Genomic DNA, 23,642 nt, shown 5'->3' with positions numbered 1-23,642 from the left:
TGAGATATGAATTTGGTAATTCATAAGGCAGCCTACATTTGAATTCCAGATGCGCATCATTGCAGTGTGTTGATCTTTATTGCACTCTAAATACACAGTATAGTGTCCAGATGCTGGAGTAGGTCCATCATGGAAAATAATAGCCAATGATTCAAAAGTTACTCCTGAAATTGATAATTGACTTACCACAAAAAAATGTATTCTGGTTTCCAATTTTGTTCCATTTGCTCTACAACATTGTAGCATAAAATAACATATTTTCCATATCTTTCTATATATAATGTTAACAACATTTCTGATTTACAACAAGAACATTTCACATCTTGATTAGCTATTGTTACTAATTTTTTAAAATACACTGTTTTGCAATCTGGTATCGTCAAATATATGGAATCGTTCAGTGTCTATTTCAGTGGTAGAAAAAAATTCACACTCTTCACAATTAATGATCCCATCTGTAACATAGTCCAAACAAATTTCCAATTTCCATTCCTTTCTCTTCCAATACTGCACGCATAAACATAAGAAATTCTTGTGTATTTTGCTGTATATTAAGTGTAAATTGAAAAGAACCAGTAAATATATCCAAAAGATGCCATATGCCAGAAGCAGTATGGATTTTAGTTCTATCGTTTACAACTTTTGAAAAATATAATGTATTAAAGAACAGAATCTTTTTTCTCAATTTTCCATATTTTCATGATGAAGATCCTCTAGATAAACCACAACATTAACAATTACATTAGCATAGAAGTTGATACCTAAACTATTTTCTAACCAGTATCCTACAATATCATCAACTGTGTCCATTTTCATTATCTTTGCAGTTTCATCATTCTCTGAATTGTTTTCTTTTTTTGAATCTCAGTAAAATGTTTGTCATATTTCCGTTTTGGACATACTATATGTTTTTCATATACGGGATATTCACCTAAGTTAGGAGCATAAAGACTTCTTAACCAATTGTACTCTCTTACACAATTTGCATCAGCACTGGTCTTTTTGGCATCACAATCAATCCAATACAAACCAGATAATGTTCTTACTCGAGACAATGCAACGTATGCCATGCCTTCTTTAAACACTGTACTTCCAATATTTACCAAAGCACTGTCTACACTTAAACCTTGAGATTTATGAATGGTTATATACGCTAAAGATAGAGGAAACTTTTCTATGAACATAGAAGTATTTTACAAGCAAAAAACAAACAGCACTATGTCCAATCTGCTTTACCTATTCAATCTGATCAAATTTAATCTTCAAAAATTTAATTTAATCTCTGTTCAGATAATTAACAAAATCAACAACGTTTCCCATTGCTCAATTTACTAAACATTTTTCTACATCCAAATTACACCATAAAACTACCCGACAGTTTACATATACATATAAAGTATTTTCTAAACCAGCAGTATTAGATACAGACATTTCCAAATAATCCAATTTTGACTGTAATTTCTCTAAGAGAAGAATAATAACTCCTTTGTGTTCCATTTTATCAATGGCTTACATTTTCACTATTGGTTGTTTTTCCAATTTCATACGTTTATTATTGAATGTAAAACACTTGGGCAGTGTTGACATTAGGCAAACTATAGACTTTTTTCTGCAATTTTTTTGTACATTATTTCAGGTGCTATGTTTTCATTTGGAAACAATTTCATTAAAAGCTGAGTTCATACAGCTTCTTTTCCATGTTTTGTTAAAATACAAATTCTTATATTTTGAAGAATGTTTCCATAATGATCGACAGTTGCTTGTAGCACATTCTAAATAAGTTCTTTATATTCAAAATAAGACCAAATGTTGACATTTCCAATACTTCCCAAAGATGTCTTAGTGTCTTCATGGAGAAGTGTTTTAAAAACAGGTTGTCCTTTTACAGGAGTAAGTCGTAGTAGGTCGCTGAATAGAATTACATGTTTTCTTCCAAATAAAACATCATAATCTGTTTTTAAAAATCTGTTGCTTTCTTAAATGTACAAAGGCAAGCATTAAGTTTGAGACCATGCTCACCTCATCAATGATTAGAAGTTTCATTTTCTTGAGCACTCTTGAAACTTCATGACAAGCTTCAGCAGGTAGCTTGTGATATTCCAACTTATTTTCATGTTCAACTAGTAGCATGAATAATTGATGTAATGTAATCCCTTTAATGTTGTGTGCTGCTAACCCAGTTGGATCAGTTACAACATAAGATAAATGCGATTCAGTAATTTTGCATAGATAACTGGTCAAATCTTTAATTAAGAAACTTTTTCCTGTTCCTGCTTGCCCTCTGATGTACATTAGAATAGGTGTAAATGTAAATGATGTGCATTGGCATTCTTTGTTTTCATGCAGTACACTATGCTGTATCTGTTTTGTCACTTGCTGACATATTTCTTTTTGTTCAATATTTAGTTTTTCTTCCAAGTTTCCCAACTCAGTAATATCCTGTTGTGCTTGTTGCATTGCCAGTTCAACTTTATTCATGGCTATTGCTGCTTCATTTTCAATAATTGGCTGTCCTAGTGTATCTTGACTTAGTGGAGCAGAACACTAACTATCTTGAGAACTGTCTCTAGCTATTTCAGCTGCAACAGTAGTTTCGGGTTCAATCTCTTCATTTAACATTTCTAGATAAGTAGGGAAAATTGTGCCTTGAATGTTATCTTTATATGCAGTCAAAATCTCCAAATAAATCTATTTCACTACGCCAAGGCTTGAAGAGTTGCAGAAGTGCTAAACAGAAAAATCCCCTTTTATTTGGAGTTTCACAACTGGGTTTCCTGTGGCTAATATGATTTCCTTTGGCGTGCTTTACGAAACATTCATCACATCCAATTACTGCATATTTTTCTTCAATTATATTTTCTGTAAAATGTATCTTAATGCTGTAATTCTTGCAGTACTTCATAGAGACATAGATTTTCCAGATCTGGACTCGTTTTAGGATAGTATGTATCCAACATATTAGTTTTAACAATATCTGTACTTTATGGTTCATTCAATGCTAAGAATTTAATTTATTTTAGTGATTTCAATACTCTATTTCGTGTGGAGGCAAGACCTAGACTTACCCAAATGTTTCCTCTTGACTTTAAATATATACTGGTGGAGCTCAACCGATCTGAACATTCATAGGATCCAATCTCTTGATGGGAAAGCATTTTAAAGCTAAAGCTGTACAATTTGTTACTAACACTCTTCTCTTGTGAAATTTCTACCCACATTTCTTTCAACTCTGTCTTTTCAGATTTGGTTATGTATGCTGTAACATAGCAAGCAGCAGCAATTGAATTATCTGCAACATACTGGATATCCATGTTTGCATTCCACATTGTCAAAATCACTGGATTGTAGTCATTAATATACTTCGAATCTTCAATTATTCTGATGTTGTATGTATTCTTCTGAGATTTTCATGTTATAGTATGTCCTACTGCTGACATAAAACTATTACAAAAGGGGGTATCTGAATCAATCAAACACTCACACCCAGTCAAAAGATCTGGGTTTAATCCATCACCGTTTGTTAGCGCACTCTGCCACCCCAGTTCAGACATGGCTATATGCAAATCAGTCTGATCCTGTGCCTCATGGGAACAGTCCAGCCTGAACTGCCAAGCCATGTCTTCCCTGGACCGGAAACAAGCTTCCGAGGACAGGTTTCTGGCATTCCAGCCGTCTTCAGCCCGGCTTGCTTGAATCCAGTGGCAAAGTGAGCAAGGGACTCACGTCTGAGCATACCCTGCCACACTTATGGTGTCCAAAAGCGGTACAAAAGGGGATGGAGATGGACGGAGCATCTGAATCAATCAAACACTCACACCCAGTCAAAAGATCTGGGTTTAATCCATCACCGTTCTTTAGCCCACTCTGCCACCCCAGTTCAGACATGGCTATATGTAAATCAGTCTGACCCTGTGCCTCATGGGAACCTTCCAGCCCGAACTGCCAAGCCATGTCTTCCCTGGACCGGAAGCAAACTTCAGAGGACCGGGTTCTGGCATTCCAACCGTCTTCAGCCCGGCTTGCTTGAATCAAGTGGCAAAGTGAGCAAGGGACTCACGTCTGAGCATACCCTGCCACACTTACGGCGGCCAAAAGGGATACAAAAGGGGGTAGAGATGGATGGAGCATCTGAATCAATCAAACACTCACACACAGTCAAAAGATCTGGGTTTAATCCATCACCGTTCTTTAGCCCACTCTGCCACCCCAGTTCAGACATGGCTATATGCAAATCAGTCTGACCCTGTGCCTCATGGGAACAGTCCAGCCCGAACTGCCAAGCCATGTCTTCCCTGGACCGGAAACAAGCTTCCGAGGACCGGTTTCTGGCATTCCAGCCGTTTTCAGCCCGGCTTGCTTGAATCCAGTGGCAAAGTGAGCAAGGGACTCACGTATGAGCATACCCTGCCACACTTATGGCAGCCAAAAGCGGTATAAAAGGGGGTGGAGATGGACGGAGCATCTGAATCTATCAAACACTCACACCCAGTCAAAAGATCTGGGTTTAATCCATCACCGTTATTTAGCCCACTCTGCCACCCCAGTTCAGACATGGCTATATGCACATCAGTCTGACCCTGTGCCTCATGGGAACAGTCCAGCCCGAACTGCCAAGCCATGTCTTCCCTGGACCGGAAACAAGCTTCCGAGGACTGGTTTCTGGCATTCCAGCCGTCTTCAGCCCGGCTTGCTTGAATCCAGTGGCAAAGTGAGCAAGGGACTCATGTCTGAGCATACCCTGCAATCCTCAGCTGTTTTCGCCAAATACGCTGCCGCCGCTGACGTAGACAACAAAGTTGCTCCGTGTTTTCGACTTTTGATATTGTGAAAACGCATTAACTGCCATTGAACCAGTTTTGTTCATTTTTCTGAACCAATATTTAAAGCTTTCTTTCACTTGAAGCGCCTGTTTTCAACTTCGACAAAGTGTTGTCGTCAATTGATTTATCTCAACTAGCATCACTGACCTAACTAGGAAGTGTATGTTACACAGTTTTAAAGGGTCAACACGCAAATGCACTAAACCCATGTCCTGATGATGGTCTTATGAAATAATACCGCAAAGACCGAAACGTCGACAACTGTGTCTAATTCTGCACGTGATTCACCAACCATGATTGATTTTGATTTACTTTTGGATTTGAAGTCATTGTGTTATTACCTGTTAGCAGTTTAGACTTACTTTTTGATATATTGGTGGAACATATAATACACTCCCTGTATATATGAAATGCATTTTTCTGTACCCTATTTTATCATTAATTAATTTTGTCTTTAAGTAAATAACAATCTTTTGACTCTAAACACCTGGTTATTGTATTCATTTATTATGTTAGTGTGGTAACATTATTTTCCTGTATTAGAAAAATTCATTATCCTCAGCCACTAATTCAGAGTAGTGTGGGTTCTCAATTAATTAGAGTCCTTAACTTGCTGAGATCTTATATCTCAAATAAAGTCCCTTGCTGGCCCATTTCCCTCAATCGATTAACTGCCCAAGCCCGCAAGGGTATATTGGGTTGCTCACCTACTCTTAATTCTGATTTGCATATAGCCATGTCTGAACTGGGGTGGCAGAGTGGACTAAAGAACGGTGATGGATTTAACCCAGATCTTTTGACTGGGTGTGAGTGTTTGATTGATTCAGATGCTCTGTCCATCACCACCCCCTTTTGTACCGACATAAAACGATTGACTTGTATAAAGTGTTCAATTTGATTTGTATTTTCGTTGACAATATTTTCCACATTGATGACCTTGAAAACATAAAACTTGTTCTCTTAAGCTCCCACCTCCTCCTTTTTTTGGAATGCTACAGGTAACATACTCTTCGATAAAAGACAAAACAGTTTCATCAAAATCGTTTCCAAATTTAGGTGCATCCTTGATCCATAATAATATGTGTATATGAGGAGCACGTCTGGCTTGGGTACTCCTTTCTCCCAAAAAAAGAAGTAACTTCTCCAAGAGGTGGATTATTTTTATTGCAGATAAAAGACAGCATAGCTTGAAACCTATGATTAAAGTATCTGCACACATTCACAGGATCCAAAGTACACAATTCTCCAGCTGTCTTCAATTCAATATTCTTGACATTTGAATTTGCTTGTCAAAGAAATTCAAGTAAATCGTTCCAAGGATATTCAGCTAAGTGTTGAAAACCACACAGGAGTACCTTAAGTTGTCCATGACAATGATACCAATACTCTTTGGTACCACGTTGACACTCCATCAGTAAAATTACCTTTGCAGAAACATGTGTAAGATGAAGTCCTGTTTTTGATATGTGATACACTGAATATGAACATCCAGACAAGTCACTTCCAAATTGAAGATGAAATATATATGGAATGCACTGTTGAAATCTTGGATCCTCTGAGTACAATCTTGTTGTCCAGTATTCTGAAGCTGCAATCTGTACTGCTTGTTCATCATATCGTCCACTATCTCCAGTGGGGAACATCTGTGGAAAACAACAAGCTTCTAAACTGCTTTCCCAATACACTCATGGGAGTTCCCTTTGCTTTCTTCATTTGAGATAATTCAATAATGCTTCCAATCCTCTTTTGAATGTAAAGGATATTCACTGTAATGTTCATAAATCTCTTTACTCCTGCTCTTGTCCACTTCTTCTGTTTGGCCAGTTGACATTCCTGTATCTTTTTCTAAAAATATTTCCTGGTCTTCCACATTTACAATTTTATAATAAATATTATTTTGTGCAAGATATAATGTAGTCTTTTGAAGCTTGTTGACATCTACTAACTCTTGCCATATTTTCTGACTCTTAGTTGGTGCACCATTAACTAGAATAGCTAGCATAGTTTGGTTTTTTACATGAGAGTATCTTAAACTTTGTAATTTCTTCTTCAAACTTCTCATTATTAATATCTTCCAACTGTTGTTCAACACCTACACTGATCAAACTCTCACTTTCTCTATACTCTTCTTGTGAATCAAAGAAAAAAAACTGTATATTATCACAAACATTTTTACATATGATTCTGATCCATACAAAAGTGTTGTGTTCATTTCACTTAAAGATAATGCAGGACTTTTTACATAGTAAAATCTCCTTAGTAACTTCTACATTTCTGTGTGATGCACTGCAAACATTCTTAAATGATTAAAAGTACTTTTACACACTTTTCTAGAATGACAAGCCGGAGAATGACCCTGCAACTTAGTATATGTTCTTACTTTACATGGAGCTTGTCCTTGCCATATTGTAATCTTCTGTTTAAAACTTTTTTTAGCATATTGTTGCAAGAAAACATGTAATATATCAATAGATTCCTGTCAAATACTACAAATACTACTACTATTCGACTTATACACTGGAACATGTGCCCATCCCCCTTGAACTTCTTCAGCTATTACTTCTTCCACATTTCTATGAATCATATTTTCTTTTTTAATTGGACATCCATCCTTTACCTCGTAACAGCAACCACAGGTACCAACTGCGTGGACTAATGTATTTTGTTGAAAAGACTTTCTTCATTAAAAAAGGCTCAGTATTAGAAGTATTATTCCATTCACCAGAAAAAGCTTTGCAAACGTTACTTCTATTAACCCGTCTTTTTCTTTTAATTTTCTCCTTCATAAAGTGCATTGTTTTATTCAATTTTTTCTTTCTCTTCAATAACAATATAAATAATTTCTGTTTCAATTCAAAAGCAGTATCCACTACACTTTTAATCTGTTGCTTCTTCTTATATGTGGCAGGTCTTTTTGATACTTTTTACAATCTTTTAATATATTTTGAAATACTCTTTCACAAAAAAATACCTAGAAGGAGGAAGCGGAAAGGGTAGAAACACCCTGACCCCCTAGGTCTGCTCAGGGGGTCCTAGGAGGAACCACAGGGCCCAAAAAAGATATATTTTTAAATGTTGGCACGTTTGCACAGTGGAGCAGGGAGGGGTACGAGCAAGTGTGAAAACGCACCCCCTGGCACATTGTAAATTGGGAGATTAAGTCCCCTTCAATTCTGAGGGTCCCTGGGAATGAACTAGCCCCCAGGGACCCTCAGGACTCAAGGGGACTTAATCCCCTAATTTACAATACACCAGATGGTGTGTTAGCACAATGGTGCAGGGAGGGGTGTGGCCTCAGGTGACAAGTGTGCAAACACACCCTGTGGCACGTTTTAAGTTGGGGAATTAAGTCCCTTTGAATCCTGAGGGTCCCTGGGGGCCAACTAGCCCACCAGGTACTTCCAGTATGCGCCAGGGAACTGCGTTGCAGAGAGGTGTTCAAAGGCCATGCCCCTTTTTACACCTTTCTGCAACGCAGCTCTCTGGCGCTAACTAGAGGTACCTGGTGGGCTTGTTGACCCCCAAGGAGCCTCAGGACTCAAGGGGAATTAATCCCCCAACTTAAAATGTGCCAGGACGCGTGTTTGCACAGTGGTGAAGGGAGGGGCCGGGGCCTTACATAGCAAGTGTGCAAACACACCCCCTGGTGCATTTTAAGTGAGGAGATTAAGTCTCCTTGAATCCTGTGGGTCCTTGGGGGCCACCTAGCCCACCAGGTACCTCCAGTAAGCGCCTGGGAGCTGCGGTTCGGAGAGGTGGTCCAAGACCACGCCCCTTTTTACACCACTCCGCAACGCAGCTCTGGGTGGGATAATTGTCCCCCAGGGACCCTCAGGACTCAAGGAGACTTATTCCCCCAATTTACAACGCACCGCAGGGGTGCGTTTGCACAGTGGTGGAGGGAGGGGACGTGGCCTATATGACAAGTATGCAAATGCGCCCTTCTGCGCGTCTTAAGTTACCTTGCATTATGAGGGTCCCTGGGAGCCAACTAGCACACCAGGTTAGTCCAGTAAGCACCACAGAGTTGTGTTGCAGAGAGGTGTAAAAAGGGACGTGGCCCCAGACCACCGCTCTGAAACTCAGCTCTGTGGTGCTTACTAGAGGTACCTGGTGGGCTAGTTGACCCCCAAGGAGCCTCAGGATTCAAGGGGAATTATTCCCCCAACTTAGAACCCGTCAGGGGGCGCATTTGCGCAGTGATGAAGGGAGGGGCGGGCCTGATGTGACATGTGTGTACTTATGCAATCAGTCCACCAAAACCCAAGCACTTATAAATTCACCATGCACTCTCCTTGCAGTACTCTAATCATCCACTCAGTACCCATGCATTCATTCAATGTCCCAGGCACTAATTCATGGCAAATACAGAGGAGGTCATGCTAATCACAGGGGTACCCCAACGCAAAGTGTGCCCTAGTGTATGTAGGTGTTTTTGCTCTATTCTAAGTGTCTTTTAGCATAGCGCTGGGTCCGGTCCTGGTTAGTCAGAGTAAGTTACCATCAGTAAAAAGTTGGAGGCAGAGGAGGACTTTCTGCTCCTCAGTTGGTTCTTTCTGCACATCTCTTGCTTCTTCCTGGACTTTTGTTCGTCTTTCTGGACACTGCTAATGATGTCACATATTACATTATTCACGACATGGTCAGTGACATCACTGATGACAGCACTGATGATATCTCAAATGACATCACTGATAACATCACTGATGACATCATCCACGTGAAAATCTGATGCACCTCCTCATACCTTAATAAAATCTTTGACAGACCCACTCTAAAATACAGACTACCATTTTTGAAACAAAAGCGACACCAATACTAGTTACTACATACGCACTCACTGATTCATAGGTCTACACACACATCCCCTCATTCACCCATACAGTCACTCATACATGCAGTGAGTCATCAATACAACACTATTATAGGCACTCATACACCTATACAAACACTCACACACCACTACTCATCCAGAGTTACTCACACATCTAGTCAGTCTTGCAAAGAATCAATCACACTTCGATTTACTCACCTATACAGTTATACACACACAACCTCACTTATTCATACATATACTAACATATACTTACTCTCTTATACAATCACTGATACAAGTACATACTGATCCATACAGCCACTCTCACAATCACTGACTCAAATGTATAGGTATTTATAAACTCCAACGCTTACAAGCACTGTGTTTTACATATGTAGTTACTTGGACATGTAGCACTGAGCTATCCATTCACTCACCAACACACCCATACACACACTCACTCACCCATACAGCTGTTTCCACATACACTCTTGAAACCATACACCCAGTGAATGAAGCACTCACACATCTATGCACAGAGTCACACACCTCTCACCCACCCACACACAGACTCAGGCACCCATACAACTACTCATGCAACCAATCAATAACCCATATAGACACTCATGTAGCTTCTCACCAACCAATGCAGCAGCTTACACAGCAATGGACTGATACAGACATTCACACAGTTTAGTCACTAACCCATACATTCAATAAGACATTATCACTCACTTATACAGTCAGTCATGAACCTATTAAATCCTCCATCCAGACACTTATACACCCACTCATTCTTCAATACAACTTGGACAATATATATATAAAACATATTTAAACTTTACAGAAACACGCAGTCACTGGATCATGTCATCAGTGATGTCATTTGAGATGTCATCAATGATGTCACTGACCATGTCATGAATGATGTAATATGTGACGTCATCAGCAGTGTATTGCGTGGGTGCAGGTTATAGTTAGCTCAACTAACTATAACAGCGGAATTTCTATGGTTTTGTATGAGTGAAATGTCCAACTAACTATTACTTCTGTAAAACCTATGTTTTTTTCCGTGAATATATATATATATCCAGTTTTAGTGTTGATGAAAAGGATACCTCCGCCTCACGAGTCGCATTTATCATGTAATAATGTTCAATTATTCTTAATGGTAAATAAAACTTATTGACATATTATTACTACTAAATATTACATTTGCAATATTCTTACCAACTAATAGGGATTTTTTATATACTCTTGTCTAGAAGTGATGATTAATTGTAGAGTATCTAAAGATATGTGAATCATACAACTTCAGGATATTTTAATACAATATTTGTTAAATAGTACTGTGAATCAACACTCTCTTGCACACAGATTTGTGGAGTAATGCTGCTTACTGCTTCTACACATGTGCAGTTGTAACTGGTGGTACTAATTGGATTTGAATAGAGTCTACTGCTCCAATCACATAGGAAATATGGCAATCTGATGAAATCAATGTTTGGTCTGAATTTGTTCTGCAAGAGTATTTGGGCACTGAAGAACTGAGGAGCAATTTGATGATAGCATTCTGTACAGTTGGCAAAAAGGTGCACTCTTTCGAGTACCAGCCATGCCTGCAAAAGTGATTTTGAATGCTCCAGATGCAAGTAAATGAAGTAGTGACAGTAGCTTGAGTCTTTAAAGTGTAAATCACAACCTCCTGCTTTGGTCATTGAAGCTGTTCCTCTGACTGTCCTCTCCTCCCTACTTCTTTGAAGGTTGCGTTTTCACAGATGCAGCCTAGTCTCAAAATGACAATTTCCCTACATGCAATGAATGTGTGAGATGAGTGATGCTTCTATGTTTACTGTACAATTGTGATGCTTTTTGCACCTGTTAGGACCTTTGCCTCATACTGCCTGAGTCTCCATTAACAATATTGAATATCACTGTGATGGCTTTATGATGGTTTTGTTTCAGGACATCAACCTTACATACATTAAAAGTTTTGACGCAATTCAGACCTTGTTCTATGCAAGGACAGAAAAGCAATCGAAAACTAGCAGCGTTTCCACTTTTTAAATATCACTTTACGCACGTATGATGCCAGAGCTTTGTAAATCTGGGCTAAAGTGTCCACCTCTAAATGAGGCAAATGAACTGCAAGTCTGGAGAAATAGGATCTAAGCTAATCTACAGTGTGGCTTCCACTCAAGTAAACATTAAGTGATTCACATAATCTCTTTTGTGATGTGCTGCAATTTTTTGATCTTTAAAATAAAATGGAGCAAATAAATCACTTGATCTTGTAGCTTTGAATTCTTGGGTCACTCTATGGGAAATAGCATTTTCCCCTATATTGCTTTCCCTAATGGTGAATGGTGAGGAATGTCAGAGCACCTTTTGGAAGCAGGCCTCAGAACATTTACACTGTCAATATAAATTTGGATCGTGGCAGGTTGTGAAGCAATTTTTGAAGCTATGAATCCTTGCATTGTTTGTCAACGTGTTTGATGAGGCTAAATATGTAAGTACTAATGAGGTACACAACACCATAACCCTACATTATCTGTGTAAGATTGAATAGTAGGGAATCGATGACCCATTTAAGATGCGACCAACAGTAACTCTACAGTGTCTGACTGCGTGTTCATTTTGGGGTGAGTTGAGCACTCTAGGTATTCACACACTTGGTCGTAAATTGTCTAGCTGTGTGCTGGATGGTGGGTGAGAACCTAGGTATCCTAGGACATTCCCCTCAAATACATGTGCTATGTTTTTTTATGTACTTTATCTGAAAATGGTGTAAAATCCTCAATGCATCCCTATGTTTTCTTTCTGAAGACTCACTTCCCTCATCCTCTTTTTGGAAGTTAGCTTCAGTAGGCATCTCTTGTTATTGTATGAGTATCCACACACAAAATCCTGGTAAACCTGTTGTGCCATAGCTGTATAATGTGCATACTGAGCTGTGAAAAGCATTGTTTAGCTCAATTGTTTCCAGCATCTTTTAAGGAGAGTACATAGCCCCAAACATTGTTAAGGAGTAATGAGCCAGCTCACATTGATCGATCAGTCAGTGCCATTCATATAGTTCAGAGTAAAGGGTCTTTTATGTGTCTGGCTACTCCCTTACACAAAATAACCACAAAGCATCCACCAAAAGTAGACAACAAATTAATCGATTTTCTACACATAGGCCAGAGCCTAGGGATAGTTTTTCTCAATGTTGGCTACAATCTAAGATCAGAATTTGATGTTTATGTCTGCAAGCTGGGTATATTTAGGTTTGATTTGTATCAAAGTCACAGTTGCCATGTTGCACTATTGTTTGGCTCTCAGCTTTTCCTTACACATTTCTCTCCCTGCTACTTGGGCCAACCATAAGCATAGGATTTGACAGTCAGTGGTTTCTTGGTCACTTGACCGGAGGCACCTGCAGCAGCCCCTAATCCATCAAGTCACTCTACATAACGTCTCCTTCCAATGCAATCATCCCCAGAATCCAGTTAAAGGGGGGCAACGTTAAAGGCATCATATTGTTTAGCCATGTGCCTGAGCAACTGCTGCTTGAAATGTATTGATCACTGGGTTCAGATTGATATGGCATGGCAGGCAAGAAAACAATGAGTTGGGATGGTACCCATTTCGATTGCCAGTGGTTAGACAATTTGCATGCTTTCCTCCAATCACCTTTTGTGTGTTTATTAGTCTACTATGACAATACATATACAGGTATGTGTATAGAGCTGAACTATCAATTGTGTTATTTTGAATGTGTTTTGCATTTTCCAATAAAGAAAAACAACACTTACTTTTGGGTTAGGCCACATCACAGGAAGGCAAGGACTATGTATTTCACATCTGCACATTTTTTAATTCTATGTTTCATATCAGACATATCAATGATATTGCTTCTCAAAGATTTTCTGCATTGCCTACTCAAGATCAATATATTTATTAGTATTCACCCGACATAAGCCTGGATCACAATAATTAGACTGATGGCTTTGACCTAGAAAAAGTAATGAATAATCATAGTGTGCGATCTATATTTGTATAATGCATGCTTTCATATGGAAATATATCCAATTTCTTAAAATGTCTTGTAACTCTGTCTTGTTTTGACGCAATAGTTATTTACCTACGAAATGTACGGTGCAATATGTATCCTGTACACGTAGTAGTATTTAATCTTGTAGTAAAGGAAAGATTTCTATTAATGAATGACCTTTTCAAACGCTACTACATAAAATATTAACTTATTACTTTGGTTGGCACACAAAAAAATTCACCTACAGTTTAAATATGACATCTTCACCAAATGCAGTCCCTTTTTGAATTTGACTTGATTTGTGCTAACTACAAGTTCAATCTATTTAATTTGTTTGATGAATTTGATCACCATAATGAAATCTTAGTGGTAAAAGTTGAATGAGGGAAATGAATGAAAGTTAAGAGAAACAAAAAATAGAACTACCAGTAGTGGAGTAGAACCAGGACAATTGTAGGGTCGGCAAATATACCCATCAGAATGAAGAAGCGTTCACAAGGTCAATAGGTCTCATCCAAGACACCAAGCTTTGTCAATGCACTGTTTGCCTGTGTGCACTGGCCATTCTTGTTATCTTTTCCAAGATGACAAGAATTGTGCATGCACACACATATGCATACACATGCCAGGCAGTCATCTTGCTATGCTCCTTTCTAATGCAAAAGAAAAATAATTTCAAGATGGCTCTGCTAAGAGTGTGCTTGCACCCGCATGCACATATGGGAACAGTTTGAGAAGCGCGTTCAAAGATGGCCAGCCACCAATTTGCCACAGATGGTGAACTGAGTTGGCGAGCTCTGGAGGCCCATTGGGAGGGTGGCAAAGACAACAACATGAGACAGAGAGATGGAGAGAAAATAGTACTGCATGTATTGCTATTTCCTGACAATCTGCAGCGGAAGGATGCAGACCATCCAATCAAAATGTGGCAAGACGAAAATTCTTTATAAATGGGACAAGCCGATGAATAGGTTTGAAAACCATTTAATAAGGTACAAGGAGCTCAGAGCGTCGAGAAACCTATCTAATCATGCAAAGGGCCAAACCCAAAGCCCTGACTATGTACATTGTTCTGTTATCAATAGATCCCTCATGGAAGACTTAAACAAGCACTTGCAATGCAATAGGTCTCGCATTACCGTAAGTTTAAGTTATTGGCACTGTAATGAAAATGCCTTTTATATATGTTTAAAAAACTAAAACATAAACACAAGACATTACATTCTTGATGCATTGCTATTCAGCACCTTTGATATTTGTAGTAGCAGCCGCTGACTTCAAAACTATGGGCTCCCTTGCAATTGCTGTTGTTACAAATTAAGCACAGTATACAATACACCATTATCACACTGCACAACTTTACAAATTCATTTGTGCCACGTCTTCACTTGCTGTGCTATCCCACTGCATTCAGATCAAGGAACCACCCCGGAACCCATCCACCTTTATCCCTAACTGATCAAACCATTAGCACTCATTTCCAATTTTCTGGGTTGGCCCTACACATTTTCAGCTGTGCATCACTTGCTGGAGATTATTTCTCCCAATCAATTATCTCCCCTCTTTTTCTCTAAAACATGGGTGGTATTCAACTGGCTCGCCTGTCCTCTTTCTTCTTTCAACTTATGTACACATTTCAATTAGGCTTCAACAACCTTCGATTTAAACTTGTTACTGGCAATTTTCTCAAATCCAAACACCCCTTAACATTTCTTCTGCTCTCCATCAAGTCTATTCTCCTACCATCCTAGCAAACATTACTTCTCCAGGTATCACAGGAAAAACACTAGAATAGTCTTCCTGTTAAATCTCAAATTAAAACAGTCTCCTCTAAATGCACCAATGATAGTATGAATTTTTACCCATAGGTTGCCTTCCCGATATATGATTAACATGTTCAACTGTCACGCATCTTGCGCTCAGCGAACGCAACTAAAACAAACCTCAGCATATTTATGGACAAAAATGGGGTGGGAGAGAGTGTGTCAGCCAGGCATTTTTTAAATGTTTTGCAACCTACTGTCAAACTCATGCTACTATCGAGTATCATTTCAATGCCACGCACATCCCACTGGTGTGTGCTGCCATTATGTTTTTGGAATCCTCTGAAAGGCGGTGCCAGAGAAAGCCGGAGTAATTGGAAAACCACAGCAATATAATGTTTTACTTTGATAGCTTTTCCCATAACTTTAACTGCATTCAGTCCCCAAATAATACATTTTTCCTGAGAAATTCACCAGTTTTGTAATTTTGCAGATCCAAAGAATGATTTTTTCATTAAATGGGGTGTGCCAAATAAATTAGATCTGATCACGGTGCATCAAAAACCTTACTCAATTTAAGTTCAAATTCAGTTTAAAGGTTCATATACAGAAGTGTTTCATTAGGTCCAAGTGATGAAAATCCAGGGAAACAACACAGTTCAAAATTCATGCAGCAGATCTATTTTATACGGCGCACCCCATTATTAAAAACTTTTTTTAGGATCAATAATATTACAAAACTGGTGATTTTCTTTGAATATGTATTATGTGGTGACCGATTGCAGTGAAAGTTAGTTAGCTGCAAGGCTCACAGAGTAAGACATGCTAGCTGTTGAGGGGATTCATGACGGCCACATATGATGGCTCCAAACCAAATTCTGAATGGAATGCATGTTTTTCACAGTGTCTGTAGATCAAACACAACACATGTGGAATTTAAGCACCTCATGTATGTGATCCGTCCGTCACGTTTTCGCACACCTATACCCACAATTCCAGCACCTATAAACAGTGCATGAATTTCGGACTGTGTCCTATCAGACGTCTTTTATATTGATACTGGTATCATTTCACAATGGAACTGATTGGGCACGACTTCTCTCACCAATGGTACATTTACTTAGGTGACGCACAATGACGTACGTTCCACTTGATGATCCTTCCATATGCGATTGACAAAAAAGTGGTTCTGTTGGGTATTGTACAATCTCTTTGGGTTAGGCTAAAGACAGCTCTAAAACACAAACAAGCAAAACTCTCTGATATTCAAAGTTTTTATATATATTAAAAACAAAAACCAATGAAACAGTAAAATGGAATTACTTCATTCCACTATATTACTAACAAACATGAATGCAGTGACTGTGGTGATTCCAGTGACAAATGTGAAACATGTAGTGACACTTATATACAAGAACGTTAAATCAATACACTTTGCAAAAAAGGGGAAGGGAGAGGGGGAGGAGTAGAACGATATATTTTTATCGTTTTGTGGCCAGTTTCATCATAGTAAAAGTTCCAAGGAAAGCGAGGAATTATTGTCCGTATTCCTGGAATTATCTTGGCCAGAAGGAAGAGCGTCGACGTTTCGACCCAGGTTGCGCCCCAGTTGGTGGTCGCGGCGGGTCTTTATCAAGACAAAAGGGGGATGGGGAATGTTCAAAAGTTAATGTGTTCCAGAGGGTAGCCCGTTGGTCAACCCTCGGTATGAATTCATCAGCGTGGGTGCCTCCGCGATGTGGGAACAGCGATCCAAAAGTAAACGCCAAAAACTAGCATTCCCCATCCCCCTTTTGTCTTGATAAAGACCCGCCGCGACCACCAACTGGGGCGCAACCTGGGTCGAAACGTCGACGCTCTTCCTTCTGGCCAAGATAATTCCAGGAATACGGACAATAATTCCTTGCTTTCCTTGGAACTTTTACTATGATGAAACTGGCCACAAAACGATAAAAATATATCGTTCTACTCCTCCCCCTCTCCCTTCCCCTTTTTTGTAAAGTGTCACTACATGTTTCACATTTGTCACTGGAATCACCACAGTCACTGCATTCATGTTTGTTAGTAATATAGTGGAATGAAGTAATTCCATTTTACTGTTTCATTGGTTTTTGTTTTTAATATATATAAAAACTTTGAATATCAGAGAGTTTTGCTTGTTTGTGTTTTAGAGCTGTCTTTAGCCTAACCCAAAGAGATTGTACAATACCCAACAGAACCACTTTTTTGTCAATCGCATATACCCAGGTTCTGAGGGACACAGGGTTACCCCATTTTGTCAAAAGATCCTTCCATATGGGCTTCTCACGTGAATGGATGCTTTGTTACATATTAATTGTGCCAACATCATGTCAGATGTTCTATTGTATATATTTTTGTATCTTTCCTAGCCCTGAGGAGTCACGGAAACACTTTTCCTAACGCGACAAAACACGTGTCGGCTGGCTGGTTCTGGAACAAATAAATAATTTGAACTGCAGCGATACTGTGCAGAGAAATTTATTTTGTTTCTGTTGGCTTTGGTTTAATGTACTTGTGTTGTAACATAGACACGACTGTATGAAATCTCATTAGTGTGTGCATAGAGCCTTCTTGAAAATACATGTTATGTATGTTGGTTTTTCTGACATACTTTTGGGCGGTTAGAGGGTCTTTTCTACCCGCCTTGTTGCACCACAAAAATTATAGAAGCTTGAATACCTATTGCGTTTACTTTTGGCAGAGCGCCCAGTTGCTACTCTGAGAGATAAAAACCCTTTCCCTTGAGACCACTTGTATAAGAAATTAGACTGAAGGGGAGAACTGACTGACCAGAGGCTTCAGTAATATTTAGGAGTCTGTTTTCAGAATGGGAACATCCAACCCAAATCAGTCATAACAAAATTAGTGCTAGTTGTATATGTGATACTGCTAACACAAACTGGCAAAAGCAAGGGGCATATTATCAACGGCCAGCGATAATTATCGCTGGCCGTGCTTAGTGATAAATTTCTTATTGCAGGCTATCTCTGGAATTTATCACCCTGGTCGCGCGTCATTAACAACGCGTTTCTCCAGGTCGATAAAAATTCCAGAGATAGTGAGGTTATCGCCATTATTCAGGGAACATCGCTGGTTTTCAAGTGAAGTTCCCTGCAAAACAGCTATAACCTTGCTGATACGAACCACAGGGTCGTATCAGCATAATCCACCCCAATGTTAGAGATAGGTAAGCCTGCATTTTAGCAGACGTTCGTTTTTGGAGAAAACAGCGTTTTTTCCAAACTAACGTCTGCTGAAATGCTGGGGCAGTCTTGTAAATATCGAGATGTGCACATCAGCGACATTTGCACAATTGTACTGCCCAGTGGCGCCCACTTTGCATCTCATATAGATACAAAGCGAGGTGTCAGTAACAAGGAACTGCCTTGTTAATTGGGCGAATACATTATCTCTGCTATTTTGACTTTTAAAGCCAAAAATGTGGAGATAAGGCCCTTGATAATATGCCCCTAATAGTTTTTTCTGGCTAATATCCGCTATCCAGTTAAGCTTCCGTCACTGGGCCTGATCCAGGTAGTCGTGCCCTTAAACTTAGATATTTAAACCAGTAAAATACCACTACTGAAATTAATGTTACAGCGACATACCTTCTATGTTGAGGTCACTATAACTCGCCACTCATGTCAAAATCACACACTTGCTTCGAGTAAAAGGTAACATGGGCGATCACTCAACAGAAAAGAACAGTGAATGAAGAGACAGGACTACAATCTGCTGTTGCGTCGTCCCAGTGTGAAACCGTTAGCAATGATCGATGCTAAGTAGTAGTTCACTGACACCGAAAAGTACACCTTAAGTGTAATCAGGGAAATCTGGAAACTGGGCATGTCTCAGGGTCCCTCGGACAGAGAGGATTGGGGTGTTTTCGCATGTGCACAGGATGGATATGTCTGTGAATTCTCCGTTCTAGTCAAGGATAACTAGGGTAGAGGATGTACTTGGTGCTCCTCCCACCTGTTGACAGCCTCTTCAATCCTCCGTGGGTGACTTTTGCTTTACTATCTAAGAAAGCGACTTTACAGCCAGAGGGGACCAAAAGACCCCTATAACTCAGTGCAAATGGGACTGGTATTGGTGAGGAGACTTCTGCCGAAAAGAGCCACCCGGCCCGTATACACCCTCAACAGCTATGAACTTCTTGTCGCTCCCTCAGCCCTCCTTCCATGCACCTCAGCTTTGCCGATTAGACTTCCACCTAAGAGAGCCACCCGGCCTTTACCCTGCATCACTGACGTTTTGCCATTAGGCTGAACAGTTTGGGCAGCGAGGGCAACAATTGGTTTATTATTTCATGTGTGCCATCAGGGTCCTGTTGTTTCCACTTCATTTGACGTTAACTTTATCAATCCCAAGGAACAACAGAAAGAGTAAAAACAAGTGTTACAAACTGGAGTTCCAGGGAGGTGAGAAGGTACGAACAATGGGACGGGGAGAGAAGACATGGACAGTGGGAGTAGGGAAGAAGGCACGGGAAGAAAAGAGTGCTTATGCAACACTCGAAATAAAGGGGCCAGTAGCCATGGAAGGATACAAATGACGACATGGCTATCATAAAGAGGGACTAACAGCCTATAAACCAATCAGAAGGAAGCATTTAGAAAGGACAAAGACATAAAAGCCAATAAAAAGTGGGCGGGGAGTGGGTGTGGCTTCTCCCCCGTACTCTACTACCACAGAACAACCCCAGAGCAGCTCTTTCATGATGGCTCAGGGCTCAACCCAAAAAGGGACTACATTAACAATACATTTTTGTATTATGACAACATTTGGACTTCTTTTACCATGCTGTTGAAGTTCAAATCAGAAACAAATAATTTAATCAATTTGGAAATTATGCCAGGACATAATCTAACGATAGCATTTAAACAATTATACACATGAATTCATTTGCTTTTGTAAACAACCGTAAAGTAACAAAAACAGTTTTGAGTTCCTCAGCAAATCTTATTCATGTTGCATAGGTTATTCAATATAAACCAATTGTTTAGAGTATGTAATTGCCCTATCGGATGTACACACATCTCAATATATGTAACCATTTTCTAAAGAAAAAACTCACTTAAAGAAGTCCCACCCAGGAATACTCTCAAAATGTCCATAAATCCAGTTTTTAACCTCTACCACTCTATAGGAATGGTACCAGAGTACTCTACTATCAGCCCTGTTTGTTTCGATCTCAAAGGGGACCAATGCCCAGCAAGATATTTCTTAAGGCTTTCATTTTACTGGGTTGCATAAAGCGTGTATGTTTGGAGGAAATGCTAGAAAATTAAGAAATTAAAACAAAATGCAACCTGCACACATTCTCTACATAATAACAAAAAAACTGACAATGACTTTTTTCTCATACCCAAAGTTCTTTATTTTTGTGTTCCATATAACAAATTAAAAATACATGGTGATTGGTGTGTGCTTTAAATTAGTACTGTCCCTTCACCTAACACTTTGGATGGGCTCTTATGTGATCGCGCCTCCTATTATTCACAATATGATAGCTCAAAAATAATATTGCAGGGACCTGGGGAGAGAGAGAAGAAACATAATCAATGTCCATCTTGTGAGACATGATCATGCAATACAGACACATGATTCAGAAAATTGAGATTCGCTTACTTTGCTCTCAAAAGCTTGTACTTGGGGAAATGTCATTGTCATTACACCACTTCATCGTATTTCGCTGGCTCATACAGAGCTTGGTCCGGGTGCCTCTGTTCTCTTTGGCATTCTTTTCCTACAAGATACACAAGACAGCATCCTAGTATCTTCTCGTTTTAACAAACTGAGAGACCCCACTTTTCACACTACTCAGTCACATGATCGCGTTGTCCTATTTGATTTGTAGTTTGGGATTACACCCTGTGCTGATGTTAGTAGTCAGGTATACCTAATTATTGGCTCAGAGCTGCGACCTCAGGGCATCACTTTCTCCAATTACTCAAAATCGTTGGGGAATGTATAGCTTTTTCCAAATACTCCAGGAATTGAGTTAGACTAATAAATACATTTCCTGTAATTTTTGAGGGAAAGATACTCTTTCCCCAAAACATTCCAGGACTGGAGTTAGAATAGTAAATGTGACCTTCCAGTGTCTGCCACACACCCTTACAACTTGGTCACATAATCCCTCTACCATAGAAGCTGAATCACCAGCGTACCAGGGGTAGCGCAAGTGACATCACATATCCTTTGACTTCAATGACATCACAGGAAATTACATCATATCACCCATGACCCTGCCTTTTTTCCAGTAAGACAAGTTACATTGCCTAACATGACAACAATTGAGTATATGCATTGGATAGAATTACAAAGCAACACAAACTTCACTATGAGCTGCTTTGCAATTTATGTATCAAGGTGGTGTTCCATGATTTTTTTCATTTGATGCTAGGCAGTGCAGTAACTTTGATGCACCATTGCCTTGAATCAAAGAACAGTAAATTGGGCCTCAGTCTCACACAATCTCATTCACTCCCTGTCATATGAGTTTCATTCCCTTTCACTCACATACACCTGCTTACACATACAGTAACCTTTTATTACCCATACGCAAGCCATCTCTCACTTACACATGCTCTTACAAGCATGTATACAACATACATTTTAAACCATTTTTGCTTACCAAACCTAACACTGTAGATCCTAAGGGTGCTTCATTTTTTATTAGACCAATATTGAATAATAGAACACTATTCACTATCACTATAATGAAAAACAGGCCTACAACAAGAAATTTGGAGACCCCCTTTGCTCTTGGCACTGATTATACCACCCCTGAGGCCATGGTTCGCAGAAAGTGACAGGGGTCACAAAGGTCAAGTCAGGGGTCGCGACTGTGACCCTTGTTGAACTCAAAATGGCGTTCACCCTTCCGCTTTCATGGAACTTAAAGTTGCTGGTAATACACAATCCTGGCGTCATTTGCCAACATCTGTCTGGGATATGTGGTATGGGTGTCCTATTGATAATCTTTAGAATATTTTGAGGTGCTATTCTCTGTAAATTTAATTGTCGATGGCCCAAACAATTTTCATTTGTGAGGTGTTAGCTGTCTTTTGGAGTATATGGATCACTGCTTACATGCCATATCAATAATTAAATCATGGGACAAGTGTTCAATGACAATATCAATGTTCCACGGTTAATATGCAATGCAGGCACTCATCTCTGTCAACAAATTTATTCATTTCATTACAGCATCTCAGAACACATTTGGTTAGGTCAAGAGCTGTATTTTGGTATGTTTTTAATCCATTGTTAGTACAGAACACCATAACAATGGTGTGGCTCACTGCACAGTTGTATTGCATGAACGCCTATGATTATGCCCTAAATGTATTACATACATGACATAGACTGCATTCTTACTTCCTTTCATCTGCACACTTGGCATGGCCTGTGTTCATATGCAATTGTAATTATGGGCCTTAAGTATGAAGACATTTTTGGCAGCTAAGCCTACGAGTCACAAAATCACAGGTAACATGTTACCGTAAAGTAAAATGGGTTTAGAAACCCCAAACACATTTTTGGCAGGGGGGTCCATTCAAAATAATGATTTGTTAAGGTATGCGTCAATGTTTTACTTACAAAATATATATTCTAAAACATTGATATGTTACTGACACCTCAAAAGAGTTGTTAAAACATTCTAATCCCTAAGGGGTCCTCTTAGAAGAAATTGCCCTTTGTGAATGTTAAAAAAAAATTGGGTTTAGGCAATGGCATTGCCAACTCCCAAATAAACAAACAGGCAAACACATTTTTTATTTTATTTGAAATACAATTGTGGAAATCGTGGTTGAAGGCAAATGTCTCTTTTTACATGATCACTGTGAGAAATTGGTGGATGTTGATATTGAAGATAGTTGACTTCAATTATAATGCAAAAAAAGAAATGTAACAGATGAAGCTCAAGAGAAGCAAGGTACAAATTCAACAATAAGCCTACATTCAATTGCTAGAAATTGGGTCTCTATTTGGCAAAGGCGTGCACTCTATCCAAGTAGGGACCACAATCCTAGTCAGGGTTGGTGAATCACACAACATAAATTAATCTGTGGTCACTCTCTGGTAGCTTGAAATAGATCAGGCAGGCTTAACGTAGGATGCAATGTTTAAAAAATATGTGCAGCACAGCACACAGTAACACAATAAAAACA

The sequence above is a fragment of the Lissotriton vulgaris genome, chromosome 8 (genome assembly GCF_964263255.1).
Source record: "Lissotriton vulgaris chromosome 8, aLisVul1.2, whole genome shotgun sequence".
In the NCBI taxonomy this organism is placed as follows: Eukaryota; Metazoa; Chordata; class Amphibia; order Caudata; family Salamandridae; genus Lissotriton; species Lissotriton vulgaris.
Note: the sequence above shows the minus strand (reverse complement) of the source record.